Source organism: Miniopterus natalensis, chromosome X (assembly GCF_054644295.1).
Source record: "Miniopterus natalensis isolate mMinNat1 chromosome X, mMinNat1.hap1, whole genome shotgun sequence".
Lineage (NCBI taxonomy): Eukaryota > Metazoa > Chordata > Mammalia > Chiroptera > Miniopteridae > Miniopterus > Miniopterus natalensis.
This window is the reverse complement of record NC_142103.1, coordinates 13,323,180-13,343,587: the sequence shown is the minus strand read 5'-3', so window position 1 is coordinate 13,343,587 and position 20,408 is coordinate 13,323,180. Positions and strand designations below refer to the sequence as shown.

Below are 20,408 nucleotides of genomic sequence, written 5' to 3'. Positions count from 1 at the left end.
AGCAGTCTCGACACTGGGATTTGTAAAATGCCCAGGTAATTTTAATGTCCAGCCCAGGTGGAGAATCTCTAGTCTAAAGTCAGCAATGACCTTCTAAACTGCTTATTTTACTGCCTTTTATCAATTTTCATTCTACATGTTGATTCTGAAGCGTTTGACAATTTTTTAAAAATATATCTTTATTGATTTTAGAGAGAGGAAAGGAGAGGGAGGGAGAGAGAGATAGAAACATCAATGATGAGAGAGTCATTGATCGGCTGCCTCCTGCACGCCCCCTACTGGGGACCGAGCCCGCAACCCGGGCATGTGCCCTGACCCGGTGTCAAACCCCAATCGCCTGGATCCTAGGTCCATGCTCAACTGCTGAGCCACACCCAGCCAGGCACATTTGACAGTTTTAGTCACTACTTCCAGCTGGAAAAGTCTCCTCCTTTGGCTTATGTGATAGCCTTTCCTTTTGATTCTTCTGTGCCATCTGGAGACCACCTCTTGTCTTCTACTTACTATTTAAAATTCCGATGTGTCTCAGGGTACTATATTTGGCTCTCTTTATTTCCAATTGTACATATTCTCGCTGGATGATCTCTTTTACTACCTGCTTCAAGCATCATCTATAGAAGAGTCCAACTACACACACACACACACACACACACACACACACCCCATTTTCTTGAATTCCAGATCTGAATTCAGAGCTGTGTATCTCTGCACAGTAGTTCTGGCAGTGGGCTCTAAAGGCAGACTTCCTCAGTTCCAATCCCACTCCTATCACTTAGTATCTCCGTGCCTCACTTTACTCATCTATAAAATGGGGTTAATAATAATCCCATCATAGCATTAGTAGAAAGATTAAATAACATTATCCATCTAAAGTGCCTAACTCAGTGCTTGTCCTTAATAAATATTAGGTAGTTCTCTTATAACCACTATTATTGCTCCCTGAGCAGAGTACCTGATTCTGGCTTCTAGATTCCCATAGTACTTTACAAATATCACTATTATAACACCAATTATATTACACCACTGTTGCTGGTTTAAATCCACCTTCCTAACTGTACTCTGAATTCTTTGAGGGCAAAGAGTGCTTCCTATTCCTCTATATATCTTTAGGTTTTAATGCAGAACTTGGCAAAGACAAGCAGGCCACAGAGGGGAAATAGATGCCATCTCTCGCCAACTCTAACTGACTGACAATGCTTGCACGGGATGCTGTGTTGATGAGAGTGAGGCTGAGTTTCGCTCAACAAGAAAGAACACCATGATCTGATTAAGGATGTCTACCATGTGACAGGTGAAGGGAGCAGTAGCACAAGTGCCAAAGATATTCCATATCAGTTTTAGATGCTATATAAGTTTTTATGTACAAATGATACCAGCTGAAAGACACAAGTCAATGGGAACTGGTGCTAAATAACTTAGTTTTTTCCCTTATAGTCTAAGTTCTTTCTGGGCAGTCATTATAGATTTTTATTCTCTGACAACTAGAAGTATAACATGCTCACAGCAGAAAATGCATTATAGATGATGAAATGCTGTTGAAATTTTCACTTTAAAGGCCTTGCTACATTATATTACACCTGCCATCTGTGATCTTTAGCACATAAACACAAACCTTGAGATTAAGAGTTCGTTTTTCAAGATTTTTGTAGGAACTGTTATCCAAGCTGATTAGACATAAGCAAACAATAGTTTATACTACTGCTAAATGCTTGAAATAAGAACCAAGAAATGTACTTTCCAAGTTTGGGCTTCTGTCTACTCCTTGAACCTACAAGTGATAATGCTGTTTGAGCACCGATAGGACGAAGCCTGGGACAAAGGGGGGGAAATAACAGTTACGTGCGTTTATTTCAAGATGAATTTCATCCACCTAGCAAAGCATCTCAAACATAGTTGACACTAAATGAATGTTTGATGTATAAATGAGTAAATAAAAAAATGGATGGATGGATGGATGGATGGATGGATGGATGGATGGATGGATGGAGGACAGATAGGCTTTCCTTCCAAGTAATTTTGGTACACACAGATTGGCAATTTTAAATTTCTTCCACCAGATGGCGATAATGTGAGATTTAGGCTTAGGTTGTAATAATGAAAAACCACCAACCAAACAAACAAAACCCATATTAGGAGAAAGAGAAGCACAAAAGAGCAGTTCAAGAAGAGAGAAATGAAATGTTTGTATCAGCTGTAGTATCCTGGAGTCTATGATCTCGTGGGATTGTAACAGATCCTCACCATACATGCCTTTTATGCATGGGTGAGTTTTCATTCATAATTACTTTTCAGTAAAATGGCTAAGCTCAAAACTAATCTTATCAGCTGTGAAAATGATAAGGCAACTCTCATAACTAAAATTAGCCTTGGTTTATATATCCAGATATTTATATTTTCATTTGTCTTATACTGGTTTCTTAGTTTAATTAATGCCTCCCTTGGAAGTGAGGCTGCTTGGGAACAATTGCTAGCCGGTGTGCCTCCAGGAAATCCCCCCCTGCTATTAGACACCTGCCAAAAATCATGTACAATAAGCTTGCCTAAGGCTCATTCATCCTGTTAGTAAAGAATTGTGAGTAATATTAGATTAGTGCCCATCTCTTAATTTAAAAGCTTTTGAAAAATAAGAAAATCAGTATTAAAATCCAGCACTATGTGTGCACATGGGGGAGGGACGCCTCTTTCTTGGCAAATAATGATAAGAATATGAAGGTACTTTCAGGTGGAATTAAGCAAGTATTTCTTCTCATTAATATTTTCCCCAAACAAGCCCTGAATTGATGACACAGTAACTTCCCCCCAAAGTGGAAAAGAACAACCAGCCCCAGGAATATTTCCTTATAAATTATATAGGATATCATCTGCCCCTTTATAAAGATAACCAGAAAGGAAAGGCTTGCCAGACCTCCCTGTGAACCTTTGGTCATTGGAACATCAGAGGCTGGCAAGGTCGTTGGGGAAGGAAATGAAGGGAAACTAACATTTATTGAGTTCCTAAACACCTTCACACTTATGATCACAATTAAGCCTTATTACATCCTCATGATGTAGGGATGGGAGGCAGTGTAGCACAGCAAACAGTGGGAACTTTGGAGCCATGGACTTGATTTCCAATCCCAACTCTCACCACTTCTTAGCTGCAGAGACTCTGGCAAGTTCTTCCTCCCCAATGTTCAATTACATTGTCTATAACCTGGGGATGATACCCCATACCTCCTAAAGTGTTTACGAAGAACTAATATAAAGCACCTGCAGAGTCCTGGAACAGAGCAGGCACTATGCAAGATTTATTATTATTATTATTACTTTTATTTTTATTATTGTGATTATGGTATTGACAAGGATGACGATGATGATGATGTCAATTTTGCAGATGAGATACAGGCCCAGAGAGCTACAGTAACTTGCTCCAGGCTGCACAGCCAGTAAGACTGAAAGGCATCTAGCACAGGGTCTGGCACTATAGTAGGTGCCCAATCAACATGTTTGCTTTCTTCCTTCCTGACTTAAAACTCATTGGTATTCTGAGTCAGGCTCACCCAGCTAGGCTGACTCAGGATGCTACCACTGACACATACTTGTGAAAATTAAGAGCATTTTCTTTTACTCATAGGTAGTAAGTATGTGGAATAAAACAGCAAAGACCTCACAAACAAGATGATCACTGGGTCAAAAGTTTTGCCTGATGTAGGATAATTCACTTCTCTCCAAAAGAGGTACAAATTTCTCTCCTAGGTCTCTATAAAAATCAGCACATCACTGGCAGATAAGATTCCGAGTATCCAGACTTTGACCTCCTGGATCTTTATGCTTTAGTCTACCTGCCAGCGCACTGAAGGATGGTGCTAGCTAAAAACTTAAATAGGCTGAAAATGTGTTTATATCAGTACATGGATGATGGATTCAGATTTGTGTCCACGGCTTTTTCCTAGTCTCACTCTGCACATTCTGCCTGGGTAATGTCCCCAACCCCCAGGCATCTCCTACTGTAAGACACTGATGAACTCAGGTCTACTTACATCGACAGGCCGCATCCCTCCCGAACTCTAGCCACACACTTCCAACCGCCTGATGGGAAAACCCACCTGGATGTCACTCACGTATTTTAAACTTAACATGCCCAGAGAAAAACCCGTTCTCTTCCCTTCAAACGCCCTCCCCCATGTCCCTTGTCTTGGTAAAATGATCGCCACCCTCCCAGTTTCCCAAACTTGAAATTTCGAGTCATCCTTCACTCTATTGTCTCTTTCAGCCTTGACAAGGAATCAATGACCAAGTCCTATCAATGCCGCCACACTAATATCTCTTGAATATGTTTCTCCACCTCCATTGGCATTGCCGGAGTTCAGACCCCCATCCTTCACCTGCCCCACCCTCCTCCAGGCCTTCAGCACACTATTGTCTGTGTCCATGGGCTATGCATATACGCATGTAAATTCTTAGGTTAATCTCGCCCTAACCCCCAGCCCCACCCCCTTTCCTCTGAGATCCCTCAGTCTGTTCCATGCTTCTATGTCTCTGGATCTATTTTGTTCATTGGTTTATTTTGCTCATTAGATTCCACATAAACTCAAAACACATTAGCTCAAGCACTCTATACTCCAATCCTATAACCTACAACTCACAACTGTAAGGTCATATTCCTTAAAGACAAACTTATAGGGAAATATTTTAACGGGAACCACACATTTCTTAAAGCACAATAGAGCCAAAGAAAATTCCCATAGGAAAACATTTCCCAACTGCCAGGTAGGCAGAAGAATAAAATTATTTTGTAACAAATTTACACTGTCTATAGCTGAATCGATAGGGAAGATTAAAATGAATTACTTGAAAAAACAGATATAAAACTTTTACCAATTATGTTAAGAACTAAAAATAGTTCATATAAACAACATTTAATGTATATTTAAATACTAGCATGAATGCCTTAAATCTTTAACTCAGTTTAAGGTTTCTCTAATATGAAATCCCAATACTCATTAGGACACAGTAGTTTTCATTTGTAATTACTACCTTTTACATGATCTGGGGTGGTACCTGATAATTTGCATTTCCAACGAGGTTGTGGGTGATGCTGTTGCTGCGGGCCCAGATTACACACTTTGAGAACGACAGATCTAGATGATTAAATCTCTTATTCTATTTTTTTATTTAATCCTCACCTGAGGATATTTTTTCCATTGCTTTTCAGAGAGAGAGAGAAAAACACTGATGTGAGAGAGTCACATCCATTAGTTGCTTCCTGCATGCACCCGACCAGGGCTGGGGATCAAGCCTGCAACCGAAGCATGTGCCCTTGGCTGGAATTAAACCTGGGACCCTTCAGTCTGCAGGCCAGTGCTCTAATCACTGAGCCAAACTGGCCAGGGCTCAAATCTCTCATTCTTTTTTTTTTATTTAAATGTAACAGCCTGGCTGGGTGTGGCTCAGCAGTTGAGCGTCAACCTAGGATTCAGGAGATCGGGGTTCGATTCCCAGTCAGGGCACAGGCCCCTGCTGTGGGATCGATGCCCAGCAGGGGGCGTGCAGGAGGCATGATCAATGACTCTCATCATTGATGTTTCTCTCTCTCTCCCTCTCCCTTCCTCTCTCTGAAATCAATAAAGATATATTTTAAAAAAAGGTAACGTGTGCCAATGTCAGTATCTTTTTTCTATGTATTTAAAAGAGCATCTAATACTGCTTATCTATCCATTGAAAAGAAATAAGGAACTCATATTTCTATCTAGCTGTTTTCTATTTGCTACAAACTTTCTGGTCAGTCCATAATGGAAGACCCAAGGCTGTCCAAAGGATCTGCTCCACAGTCTGGCTGTGGCAGGAAGCGTTCCGCCAAATTCCTACTTTCCCTTCAGACTGTGCAGCCCAACATTTCAGCGCTCTGGGAACAGACTCTCTGGACACCTGTTTGGTGGTTTCCACAAATCTTTCCAAAGCTATTTTGGAAGCCAAATCTTCATTTGAGAATTTCATCCCATACAGGCAATGGCTTGAAAAGCACTTCGCTGTTAACTTTTCATCTTACTATAAATTATTTATCCTTCAGTCCATAAATGGCTATTTGTGGGATTAGACAAATTTCAAATGCTCCGATAAGAGGATTGCTGTCTCCAAATTCACGCATAATCCGTAAAAAGCACATGTGCCCTACAACCTCAGCGGGGCTGGCATCTGACGGAGATTCCCTGAGCATATGCAAGCAGCTCGGATTCTTAACCGGTTCACATCAGCAAATTCGTTTTGGAAACATAAGTCTGTGCATACAGGCAGGGCCCGGTGAGAAATCATATTGGTTACAGAAATGCAATAAAAACCTACCCTGAGTAGATTTCTCCGCGTCTTTCCTCTTCTTACTCTGGCTGTTGAAATTCCCCCTCAGCTCTTGGTTATACTCCTGCAGAGTCTCTCTGGAGTTGTATGACTGCCTCGGTTTCCTCCCGTCTTCGCTCTCGTCGGAAGAGCTGGTGTAGGCCAGGTCTATCTCATGCTTGACTTTGGGCAGAGGCTGGTAGGGTTTGCAGTCCGTTTGCTCCATGTCTGATTAAGCTAGCTCAGTTTCATGAAAGAAAGCAAACATGGAGAGGAAGTCCTTTAATGTGAGCAGGCCTGAAAGAGAGAGGGGGAAAAACACAAGCTGTCTTAGATTTGTCCTTTCGCGAGGAAATGCATCTGGCAGATTCACAATTGGTCCTGATCATACTATCAAAGGAGGCAAGCAAGAGACAAACTGGATGACATGAAGCTGCCGGAGGCAATAATAACACCGAGTTACATGCCTACATTGTCAAGCATTTAGGATTAGGCTGGAGGTTGCAGCATCAGAAAATACTCAAAGGTAAATGAGAGTCCGACTTCAAAAATATTTGTACTGGAATGCAAATAAAAGGCCAACATTGCTTTATGGTGTGTCCGTGTGTTTCAAGTCAGGGGTTTGATTAAAAAACACACCATTTGAAAGTGGCCAGGAGTACAAATATTTAACCCAGCACAGCCCACAGTTGAAATGAAAGCCTGTAAGAGAACTGCGTTCTGAAAAAAAAACCACTTTCTTGCCTCTGGTTTAATATTGCATTTAAGACAGAGGCTCTGAGGAAGGGAAGGATTCTGAGTGAGAGGAGCTCATGAAATAGTGTCCTTGAGGGGCACTGAGCTCTTTGTGTTCATATTGTGGCTTTTGAGCCTCGGGCTCGGAGAGCATTTTTAATGAGTTAGGTGGCGGTAAATTCTTGCTCTTCATGGTTGCAAGAAGATGTAAACAACACTTGTGGTGGGTACCCTGGTATAGGAGCAGCAGGGTGTAAATCGGGTTTAGAAAGACAAATGTTAAACTTCAGGCTAAATCCCTGGAAGAGGCCCCATTCCCCACAGAACGCTGGGCTGGGAGCCACTGAGGTTCGGAGGATAAGTCAAGCCATTATCTGCCTGATGCAGACCTGAGAGCCTCAAGAAGATCAAGTGCCATCTGAGATGTCAAAGTCATCTGAAAAGTGTAAAGCCCTGGAAAAAATGTGCTTACTTTCATTCTTGACATTATTCGATCATGACATTCATCCACTGCTGCGACTTTGCAACTTGGTCCCTTTATATAATGTTAAAAAAAAAACCTAGGCCCGGCCGGGCGTGGCTCAGCGGTTGAGCATTTACCTAGGATCCAGGAGATCGGGGTTCGATTCCTGGTCAGGGTACAGGCCCCGGTTGTGGGTTCGATCCCCAGCAGGGGGCGTGCAGGAGGCAGCCGGTCAGTGACTCATCAGTGATGTTTCTCTCTCTCTCTTTCCCTCTCTCTGAAATCAATAAAGATATATTTTAAAGAAGAACAAAACAAAAAAACACCACCACCCCCCTAGGTTGAACACCAATAACTTCATTATTTTATTTTGCAGTGAAATAAACTCCTTTCTTCTTCTTTAGCTTCTTACCAGGTGTATTTTTCAAAGAAATCTACGGACATCTAGATGATGGCTCCTGTATTATGCGGAGTGCCTCACTTTTTGAAATTCTGACTGCATGTATAGCAAACACACACGGGCAAAAACACTCAATAAAGCTCACGGACTGACCGATATGCACTCAGTGGTACCTAATGCTTTGTAGTATGAACAAAGTTTCATAAGTCAAAGTCTCATTTCCCTAATGTAATATTAAGGTCCTTGAAGGCAGAATTTGAGTCTCATACGTTTTGATGTCCCCCATAGCACTTAGCACTACTCTAGGCACATACACAGTAGAAACTATTTAACTCCTGAATGTACAGATTCTATAAATGGTCTACAGAGAAACCTACTTTGCTTTGAAATGATATCAAAGACGAGCATACTTAGAGAGAAAGCAGGTAACTTACTGTAAATGAATAGATACTGATGACTCAACAGCAATCAAACCTCATGCTAACTCATGGCTCCACATACTGTCTAAATTCTCATTACTCCCGAATTTATAGCTCCAGCATCGGTCTCACCCGTTAGCTGCGGACTTGAACATCCAGCTCAGTATCTCCCCTTGGATATCTCGAAGGCATCTCAAACTTCTTAGGATGTTCAAAACTGAGCTCCCGATCCCCACCCGCTCCCAGACATGCTCCTCTCAGTCTTCTCCATGTTGTGAATGGCAACTCCATTCTTCTGCTTGTTCAGGCCGCAGAACGTGAAGTCACCCTGGACTCCTGTCTTTCGCATCCCACATGCAGTCCATTAGTAGAGCCCAACGGCGTATCCAGAGTCCAATGACCCCTCTCCACCGCTCTGTTGCTACACCGGTTCAAGCCACCACCTCCCACCCGGAGTAATGCAACAGCCTGCAATCCATCCGCTGTCTATTCCATCTGTCCCTTCTAGCACATTCCCCACACTACAGCCAGGATGAAGCTTTCAAAATCCAAGTCCTGCTTCCTTCAAAACCAAAGCCAAAATCTTACAATGGCCTATCAGGCCCCTACAGGGTCCCCCTCGACCTGAGGTAGCCTGACCTAACCTCTGCAGACGCGGCCCGTGGTCATTTCCCTGCCCCCTGCCCTCCACATGCACTAGGCTTCTCGCTGTTTCGGAAAAGAACAGGCATGTTTCCACCTCAGGGCCTTTGCAACCTCCCGTTGTAAACCAGCAAAAAAATGTCACTTCTTGTCTTCCTCCCCGTCTTTCAGAGCACTTGCCACCAGACGACACCATATATTTTGATTATTTGTTTATTGCAGGCCATCTGTCTCTCCCCACTAAAATGTAAGCTGCAGGGACGGGAGGTGCCTTCCTCTGCCCTGTTCATAGCTGCAGCCCCAGAATAAGCACGGTGCTTGTGTGGCATAGAGGAGGCATTTGAATAATACTTATTGAATGAGTTGAGTACAAATTGCCAGGCACTCACAGGAGGGGCTAAAGAGAATGTAATAAGGGAGAGGCCACATTCTCTGCCCAAGAAGCTCACAGCTCACGCAAGTGACAGATAATTCGACTGCAAGGACTCTTACAAAGAAAGACAAAGGCCTGTTGGAGCACCAGAGATGAGAGGACTGTCCTTGATTTGCCCATTGGCTCATCACTAACGACACCGCCACAACCACTGAAATTCCACTCAGCACCTACCTTATAGGACCAGTTTTAATAGCTTTGCTTTTAGGATCCCGGTGCATGCTGCTCAGAAGGTACACAGTTACGTGGGCGCCCAGAGCAGGTGTCCCTGAGTTGTGCCACCCTGGCACGCACATTATTTCCAGCTAAAATCCATTAAGGCCCAACAAGCTCAGGAACAGTTTTTCATTTCTTCTTTCTCTTAAAGAGATTCGGATAGAAAATCCTGCTTTAGAAAGGGAGCCTGGACTTGGCCTCCAAGGCTGTCAGGCTAGAGGCCCGGGGCCTGGTGTCCCATCGTTTCTGAGTTGCCATGTGCTCCCTTTCTCCTGGGATACCTGGGAGGCAGCCACCAACTGCCCATAGCAGGCTTCCAGGGCTGCATGTTTGCAACCGAGGGTTGTACTCTCGCCCTTTAATCAATAAGATTCATCTAAGTTCACTTCAGCTAACACATACATAGGGTTCTTTGTTCATGAAAAAATGAAAGTTTACCAAGTAGGAGTGGAGAGCTGTTTTTCCGCATAAGGACATCGGTAATACGAAAATATCAGCCGAGGGCCCTATACTTAAAAATTACTTGAAATGCTTTCTGTTCTAATATAGAGATAAATAGATACCATTTTATTTTCTGAAGCACATTTCCCATCTCTCACCGGCTTTTTCAATCAAACCTTTAGTTTCACTCTGACTGGGATTAACATGGTAAAGTTATAGCCAAAATAACACTCGCTCTTAAGCCTCACTTGATTATGAATTTATTTATACTTATCTAAACTGTACTCAAAACTAACCATTTAAATTTAAAAAGGAAAAACTTCTCACTTCTAATGACTAATGTTGAGTGTTGGCATCTATGATTTCTCATGTTCAAATCACCCTTATTTTTTCTGTATGGAAATCTAGAAATTCTCTTTTCCTTCAGTGTGTTTATTTGCAACGAGAGAGAGGGAGATTGATTCCTACGGCCCTTTCAAACCATTCTTGAAGGTCTAAATACAGCTATTCACAGCTATACATCAGCCAGAGGATTGTAAGACCTACTGAAGGTTACTGAGTGTCCTCGGAAGCAACCTTCCTTCAAAATGCAACATTGGTATAAGCCAAGAAAAAATAATCCTTCCTTACACCCTGACCCTCAACCACAACTTCTTGCCTTAAAATTTGTGTCACTGGACCTAGAAGACAGAGGACTCCTCCCAGGTCTCTTTAGGCACATGATACTCTGTGTGCCTAGACCTGTGAAGGCAGGGAACTGTGATTATTTGCTGAAGTCTTCAGAGGCGGAGCTTGAAATCATTAAGAAAAATATTAATATTAATAATCTAACAAAGTTTAAGCGCACAATGATTCTGAAAAGATGCTGTTCCAAATACTCTCAGGTAAAAGGCTCATATTGTTTAATTGACTTTTTTGCATTCAGTGCCCAACCTGGCATCCTGGAGGTCCATTGACAGGCAAATGTTATTTAGATATGGTGACGATATGGTCAACTCACAGAAAAGCCATCATTTTTATTTCTCTATATTTTGATAATAATAAGCTTTTTAAAAGTTTTGTTTCATTTTTTATCTTTTTCAACTACAGTTTCTATTCAATATTATTTTGCATTAGTTTCACGTGTACAGCATGGTAGTTAGATCGTCATATATTTTACAAAGTGATCTCCCCAATATTCCTAGTGACCCACCTTACACCATACATAGTTATCTCGTTTCCTATGCTGTACTTACATTCCCCTATTTTGTAACTACCAATTTGTAATTCTCAATCCCTTCGCCTTTTTCACCCAGTCCTCCAACTCCCCTCCCCTCTGGCAACCATCAGTCTGTTCTCTGTATCTATAAGTCTGTTCGTTTTGTTTACATTGTTGTTTAGCTTCCACATATAAGTGAAATCATATGGTATTTGTCTTTCTTTGACTGGCTTATTTGACTTAGTATAATGCCCTCCAGGTCCATCCATGCTGTTGCAAATGGTGTAAGATTTTATTCCTTTTTCTGGCAGAGCAATATTAGCAATGGCCCTCTCTTAATGGCCTTAGGTGCATCACCTTCCCTCTTTCAGGGCCTCTAATTTCTATAAATGTGATAAAGAGATTAGATTATCTCAAAGAGATCTTCCAGCTCTAAAATCCCACAATTGTATATGAAATTGAAGTATTATTATTATTATTTAAATATATCTTTATTGATTTCAGAAAGAGGAAGGGAGAGGGAGAGAGAGAGAACCATCAATGATGAGAGTCATTGATTGGCTGCCTCCTGCGCCCCCTGCTGGGGATCGAGCCCACAACCTGGGCCTGTGCCCCGACCGGGAATCGAACCCCGATCTCCTGGATCCTAGGTCAATGCTCAACCGCTGAGCCACGTCGGCCAGGGGAAGTATTATTTTTTAATGTCTATTTGAAATAAGTAAATTAAAGGTGTCTTCTTTTAGTCTGAACTTCTTGATTATCAGTGAGGCTGAATATTTTTCCTACACCTATTTGCTAGTTCTATTTCCTTTTCTGTGAACTACATATTGATGGATTTTGTGCATTGAACTACTGGGGATCTTAGTAAGTTCTTAGTAAGTTTTAAAAAAATTAAACCACACTGGTGCAATATATAACAAACAAATCAAGCCTTTATAGTATTTGCTGAAAGTATCTATCATAGTTTGTTGTTTGCCCATTTTATTTTGGCCCTTTTTAGATGAATGAACATTATACTAAGAGGAAAGCATGATCACTGTCTGGACATAAATCAGTTGCTTTAGAAACATATGACAAACCTGGTAAAATTGAGAATTTTTCTGAAAATAATTTGTTAGCATCTAATTACTCCACAGCTGTTGGATGGACTTCGTTTAAGTTATTCACCAAATAAATTGTAATTTGACTGAATTCTAACGTTTAAAAAAATCAATTTTTGTGTAATGAGAGCCTCAATAGTTACATAAAGCCTAAGGCACTAGTTTGACTTTGTCATGGAAATGGCCAGTTATCTTGGTCTCATGAATACAACCATAGCATTTCAGTAAATGAAAAGAGAAATATATCATCATGTTTCAGGAGAGAGGCTGAGAATTTTATGTAGTGCATATGGAACTTCTTATCTAGGAAATGATGGCTTTCCAAGAAGACTGCTATTGTGGTGCAAGGATATCCTATTATATGGAAGAGATAACACTCAGGAGTTGAAATCCCACTTACCACATTGGTTCACATGTGCTTGTTTAAGCTAATTGTTCTATTAGCATTTTTTCAATCTTGTAATGGGAGGGTGAAAGGTCCCTCCAGGAAAAATAATGCTCCAAAACGGATCTGACTCAGTTGTGAGAAGGGCTTGTAGAGGATGTCCTCCTGGTGCCCAGGCAGGTTCTTGGGCCATTTTGAAAGAGAAACATGAGTCACTTAATTTCACAACCAAATAGTGATGATTAATTAATCTCATGCCTCTTTTCGTAGATGCTCTATTTTTTTCCTGGCTGCTCGTGTCTTATTATTATTATTATTATTATTATTATTATTATTATTATTATTTTTGGATAAAATCTCCAAACACATTTTATAAATACTGATGCTGGAGCACATGAGACAAGTGGAGAGAGAGAAGAAGATGTGAACAGAAAAATTGGTGGTGTCGCTAGACTCCACAAAGAAACTCTAACCTGGAAGGTGTTTTTAAAAGAAAATTCAACAGCCAGAACTCTAGGTCAATCACTTTGGACTTTGACTCTCATTTAGTATTCTCCAGTGCTGCTTAGGGATCCGGACTCCAAAGTCCCTCATTCACCACACAAACACACACACACACACACAGGTTTGGAGAAAGTTCTTGGGGACTGGAACTATATTTATCGTAATTTTCAAGGTGTACTGAGCATTTCCTAATATCCATTAGATGAATGGCAACAGCTTAGTGCATGCCAGAATGAGGGCCCAGAATCTCTGGTTCACATTTCAAATTCATTGAGACAGGAATTTTTTTTTTTAATTGTGTCAGTACCTACAACATCCTGTCCCTTAGTAATTTGAAGATCATAATACATCTCTGAGTTGCAGTGAATACAACCATAGCATTTCAGCAAGTGAAAAGAGAAACATATCTCCATCACACCATCCCTTCTGGAACTAAAACAACTTCCTAACGTGATGTCAAATTATCTTTCTCTTCTGACTTCTTAGTATCCTTTGTGGCGGATTACGTAGATGAGCTACACAGTCACATGGGGAACAGTCTTCAAGAGAACTGAAGGTAGTTCAATGTCTAAAAAGCTCTTATTTCCCCAAGTAAACAATCATATTCAACTCATTCTTCTTACAATGAATTCCACTGGGGTTTTGTAAATTCACAGTAATTTAAGCATCAACCTACTTACCCACAATGTAGCATCAAATTTAATATACTACCTTGAAGTTACAGGCTTTAACTATGGGATCACTTTGTTCTCGTTTGCAAGTAACAGGTATTAGCCCAGCTCGCTTTTGCCATCCATCTTCTCTTTTAGTTCAGTAAAATCTGCACTTTACCCATAACCCTCTCAAGTTTCGTGTGTAACAGCTGGGAGCGAAATCTATTTACTGCTTACTACTTGAACTTCACTTTCAATTATCTTAAATAGGAGATGGAAAGGAGCTAACCAAATTAACTTAACATATGCTACGAAGAAGGAGACCCTTCGGTGACTTCATTGTAGAGGTGGAATTGGGGGTTCTTAATTGATTGCGGAGGTTTGCACTGAGTGTTTCTCTTCTCTGGGTAAAAGTTAACTAGACGAAAGGCGGCAGGTTATATTATAAAGAGCCCTACGAGAGAATCCTAAAATGTAGGGTCTAGACCCAGCTTTATGACAAAGTAGTGTGCCACCATTTTCTTATCTATGAAGTGTGGGGGGGGATACCTAATATCATTAGCCCTATGAACCTCACATAGGGCTAGCACGTGAAAATAATATGATTGAAAGATTTTAAAAAAACAAGTACCACAGGAAAGCCCCCAGTATAAGTTCAAGTTTTCAGCTTACTTAAATAATAATAATATTACTATTGTTAGTAATAATAATTATCAAAAACGGAAGGACTAGAAAGAAGGTTCAGGCAGTCTTTTAAGAGCATTACATCCATAATTGCATTTAATCCTCAAAGTTTTCATAATGGGATGTTTTCCTCATCTTACAAATGAAACAAAAACAAAACAAAGGCCCAGAAAAGTTAAGTAATTTCACCCAGATCACACAGCTAATGGAGCTAGCATGCAAATCCAAAAGGTCCAGCTCCAGAGCCTTTACTCGGAAGCTCTTTGCTCTACAAGGGTCACAGATTTCCTGCCATAAGATTCAGAGGGAGCAGATGGAAGCAGAGGGGGAAACTCGGGCGAGATTTTCGGTTGCAGCTTAGGAGGCCAAGTAGCCTCTGGATCCCACCCAGCATCTGGAAGGTACTTTGCTTTGCTTATGTAACAAAGGAAATAAGCTTCTTGGGCAAGGATGGCATAAGGATGCCCAGGGAAGAGGGAATTAAGGCCTGAGCGGAAAGCTCCTAAGATGCCAGGAGTGACACCAATCAAACTATAAAAACACGGCTGCCCTGCAAGGTTAGCAAGCGTCAGCCTGCAACACAACCCGCCCTGCCCGCCACAATTTACATTTACTGGCCACCGCACACGCACGAAGGTTTGAATTGACTTGGTGTCGCCGGGTGAACGTGATCAGTCTGACACGTGTCTCTGTGCCACTCCAGGCCACAAGCAGGACAGTCGCAGCACACATAGCGCTGCAATTTCCACCTTTGCGATTCCCTCTTCTAATATCAAAGTTTCCATACTCACCTCCAGGGAGTAATACGACGTCATTACAACTGGGTCGCCTCCGTGGAGAAAAAGGCTGGCACAACGCAGGAGAAAGGGCACTGAACTTGGAGTCGGGACGACTGAGACAGGACCTGTCCCATGTCACTTACTGGGTGGCATTGACTAACCCAGCTAACCTCTCTTCCTTTGCGGAGTGAAGGCCAAAAGCCCTTCTCTCTCCGAGTGCTGGCAGGTGGCTCCCATGAACTAATACACATAAAAACCCCATGTAAACCAGCAAGGATTCTACAGTTACGGTTGCACATTTGCAAATATAAATGTATCAGTTCTAGGTTATCTATTGTCTTGGAAACATACTCTTCGGGGAGTCAATGTTGCCGGTATTTTTTGTTTTACTCTTGTTGGTTTGTTGGCTGTTTCTTTATGAAACAGCTTTATCGATGGCTGATTTACGTAACACACGATCGGCCCATTTTAAATGTAACATTCAAAGATCTGGGGTACATTTATAGAGTTATGAAACCATGAGCACCATCCAGTTTTAAAACATTTCCTTCACCCTAAAAATAATTCCTACACACATTAAGCAGTCACTGCCAATTTAACCTTCCTCCGGGCCTTGGCAACTACTAATATACTTTCTGTCTCTATGGATTTGCCTCCTCTGGACAGTTTCTGCGAGTGGAATCGTACAGTATGTGGTCCTCTGCATCTGGCTTCTTTCACAACACTTTCCCAACGCCCTTGTTCATGCATGTTTCAGCATGTATCAGTATTTGCTGTCCTTTTTATTTCTGAATAGAATCCTTTTGACAGGTGGCTGTGGGAAATTGGCAAATATTTTCGTTAAGGATGTTCTGCCCTTTCTTTGTCACCTCCCCTTGTGGGATGCCTATTATTATGCATATGCTGATATTCTTTTTTTTTTTTTTTAATTAATTTTATTTTTGTTTAAAATATTACTATGCTGGTATTCTTTTTTAAATATATATTTATTGATTTCAGAGAAAGGAAAGGAGAGGGAGAGAGAGAGAGAGAAACATCAATGATGAGAGAGTCATTGATCGAGCCCGCAACCTGGGCCTGTGCCCTGACCGGGAATCGAACCCTGATCGCCTGGATCCCAGGTCGACGCTCAACCGCTGAGCCACGCCCGGCCGGGCTATGCTGGCTGGTATTCTTGATGTTGCCCCACAGGTCCCTGAGACTCTGTTCATTCTTCTTTTTTTTTTTTTTCTCTCTGTTCTTCAGAATGGACATCAGTCTTCAAGTTGCCAAACTGTTTCTGCCAACCTGAATCTGCTGCTGAGTCCCTGCAGTGAATTTTTCATTTCAATTATTGTGCTTTCCAATCACAAGAGGTTCCAACTGGTTCTTTCTATAATTTCGACTTCCTCCTTAAAAACAATTATTTTTGTTCATTTTTGTCATGCTTTCCATTAAGTCTTCATTCATGGTTTCCCTTCCTTCTTTGAACATAATAATAATAGCTGCTTTGAAGACCTGTTGGCTGATTGCCACATCAAGAGACAGAAACGGTTTATATTGACGATTTTTTTAATTTTTTTTTTTTTTTTTTACTGAGTTACTAAGTGTATGTCATGCTCTTTTCTTTCTTTGTATAGTTCTTTCTTGGTTGAAAATTGGACATTTGAATTATATATCAGGATTTTTGTTATAGTCTTTTATGCCTGGTTTCCTAAGGGTGAACTCTGTGTCCTTGTAGTTTTGTGGTCAATCAAGGATTGTACAGAGGTTGTGCTCAATCACCTCGCCCGTAAGGGCTCTGTCTTCTGCCCATCGATCTGTGTGGGAAAGGAAGCACATGGAAAGATCGTACCATTTTTAACTTTTATTTTCCACTGAGCCTTTTCACATCTCCTCTCTGTGCACTGCCTCAGGGTTGACCAGCAGCGTGCGGCTGGCTTGAGCCCTCTCAAGTCTCCACTGTCTGCTGCACATGTGCACAGCCTGAGATAGGAATGGTTTTCACAACCTCAGGTTAGCAGAACTGTTGGCCCTCCCTGCTGGTGCGACTTCACCACTGGTCACTTCTACCGACAGTGTCACTGGGCGAGGGCATCACGCACCTCTCCACATCAAGGGAACCACGCTCCACCATGCCGGTGCAGCTGCAGTTCTTACATCCTGCCCCACCATGGGCATTGGCCAATCTGGGGGGGGGCATGAGCAGCTCCAGGCCAAAACACCATAGATTCCCGCTTTTATTACCCAAAGTCCTAGAGTTTATTCAAGTATAACTGATTCTTGGATTGTTGTAGGCCTTTGGTTGATTTCCAGGGTGCCTAAAGGGTTGTTTTTGTCAATTTGTCAAGTTTTCTAGTTGACAGTTGATTTTTAATAAATGGATTTGTAGATACTCACCAGGCCACAGCTAGAAATCCTGCCCAAATCACTACTCTTTTAATGGCAAAACTTTATAGAAATGTTATACATTAGGAATTGGTGGTTTTTTACTTAGTATTTCAAAGACAATGTAAGAAAAGCAATGTAAAAATTCTCGTTAATTTTATATTGATTATATATTGATAGGATAACATTTTCATATGTTCGGTTAAGTAAAATATATTGTTAAAATTAATTTCACCTATTTATTTTTTCTTCTTTAATGTGGCTCCCAGAATTAAAATATACCTATGTGTCCTGCATTATACTTCTATGAAGCAGTAATAGTCTAGATCCAGCATCCAGTTTGTATGAAGTATTAGAACAAAGAAATGTACCAAATAATGCAATAAGGATGCAAACTGTATAGGAAAAAATTATCCAGATTCTTCAACAAATAAAATGCAAAAAGAAAAAATAGTGCGAAGGCAAATAGAGGGACTAAAAGAGGTGTAAGGGATACATCTATAAATTGTAATGTGTACACCCTTTTAGGCTTCTCATTTGAACAAAGAAATGAAAAAACTCCACACACATTTATGAGATAGTCTGGGAAATTTGGAAGTGTAGAGCATATTTGATGAAATTAAAATGTACTGTTTATTTTTGAAGGTATAATATGGTATTATAGTTAGGTTAAAGAAGAGTCTTCATATCTTATAATTAGACACTGAAGTAGTATGAATAAAATTATATGATATCTTGAACTTACTTCAAAAAAATCTAGGGAAGTAGGGGAGGGTTTTGGGTGGGAAGGTAGCTAAAGCAAAACTGCCCATGCTTTGAAAATTTATGAAGTTATATGATGGGTGAGTGTTGGTTCATTTCATCATGCTCTCTACTTTCATATGTTTAAAATTTTAAATAATAACAAGTTAAAACAAAACAGTTTTAAAGAACTGTTAATGATTTGGGAAAACACTAGAATACAATATTAAATGAAACAGCAAGACACAAAACTGAAATTAATAATGAAAAATTGGTAAAATTAGTTTCATGGGAAGAAAGGGTGATTACAAAGAACTTCAATTTTCTATTAAATTCTCTTTAATTAACTTCTATTAATTTTTAATCAGAAAAACAGTTCGCCTCATAGATAAAGGTTTATTACCAATTATTTGAACAAAATTTAAAAACTGAAAGGAACTACATCAAAATACAGGGTGGGGCAAAAGTGGGTTTACAGTTGCTCCTATAGAAAATAAAGCAATAATTCATAAATAACAATACAAGAATAAACTCTGTATTTACATACAACTGTAAGCCTACTTTTGCCCCACCCTGTATTAATGGCAATTATCCCCGTGTTGTGTGATTATGAGGTATATTTTTAGCTGTGTGTTTTATAAGTGTGATTTTGATTTCTTTTATATTTTCCCTATTCCCTACACTGAGGATGGATTACGTTTTCATCAGAAAAACAGGAATGACAACTTTTGTGTGGAAAACTCCACATTTGGCCTTTGCTTTCTGCTCTTCCTTTCCATGTCCATAGAGATGTGTGGCTATTCAGCCGTTCATTACTTGGTATATATTAACAGTTTGCATTTTGCCAAGCACTTGTAGACATTTGCAAGTGTTTAAATTTCACATACAGTAGTAAAGTTTATATGCTTGCACCCCTCTGACATAGCACATCGGGAGGATATTATTACCCCCACTGTCAGAAGAGAAAACAAAGCCCCAAATATTTGCAAAAACAAATAATAATAATAATAATAATAAATAATAATACAAGTAACAGATCTCAGACAAGAACCCGGGTTTCACTCCTCCTAATCCAGTGCTCCTTTCACTATACCATGTTGACCCCCCAGAAAGAGTACCAAGCTCAGAATACAATTAATTTAGTAATAACTCAAATAACTACCTCAGGCCCAAATGAATGGAAGTCGTTTACATCAATGGACGGTGCTCCCCACTTTGCTTGCCCGCGACCCAGAGCCCTGTGCAGGAAAGAGGCGCTCGGATGAAAGAACGGGGAGGAAGCGGGAGAATTCCGTGACATATGGCGTGCTTGCTGATGAAACCAAAGGCATGTTGCATGCCAGCTTTTGGTCTGCAAAGTGTCGTTCATTCCACTAAGAGGCCTCCCGCATGCCAGGAAATGCGCAACCTCCGAGCCCTTTCCTTTGCAATCCGAGCCCAGGAGAGGGTGGACTTGGCATGACCTGAAGGCACACTGAACGCAATATGCCTGACCCACTTGTGGGCACCAACTCTCCACATTGCCCGTCGTGGAGAAGGGACTCGAGGCTGTCCTCCGGGTTCCCTGTCGGCTCAGAAAAACTGGACTAAGGGTTTATCATTGCAGAGACTTCAAAACAGTGGCCAGGAAAGAAAAGACAAGTGAGACCACGAAGCGGGTGAAGGATACTAGAAGTGTAGGGCAAAAGGAGCTAAGTGTTTTCACGCAAAATAATACCTTTTCCTTTTTTTTTTTTTTTTTTTTGCCATGGGAGGGAGGTTGTTGTGCCCGTTAATTTGGTACAAAAGATCTAATCATTGCGAGAAAGGCTGCCTCGACTCCAGCAGGGAAGGGAGATAGATGCTGGGGGGCAGGGGCCCGCGGGCGATTTGAAAAAGACAGCTCTGTAGGTTTTTAGGAACAATAGATTTTTGCTCTGCTACAGGACCTTGGCTA

General features: G+C 41.0%; 1 long non-coding RNA gene across 1 annotated transcript in view; it reads right to left on the bottom strand.

Moving 5' to 3' along the window:
• Positions 1-6,329: 6,329 nt before the first annotated feature.
• The window catches only part of LOC148090403 (uncharacterized), a 213,476-nt gene continuing 199,397 nt past the window's right edge, over positions 6,330-20,408 (bottom strand). Inside the window, exon 4 of the long non-coding RNA XR_015716460.1 lies at positions 6,330-6,609. This is a non-coding gene — a long non-coding RNA (uncharacterized LOC148090403). The remainder of the gene's footprint in view (positions 6,610-20,408) is intronic.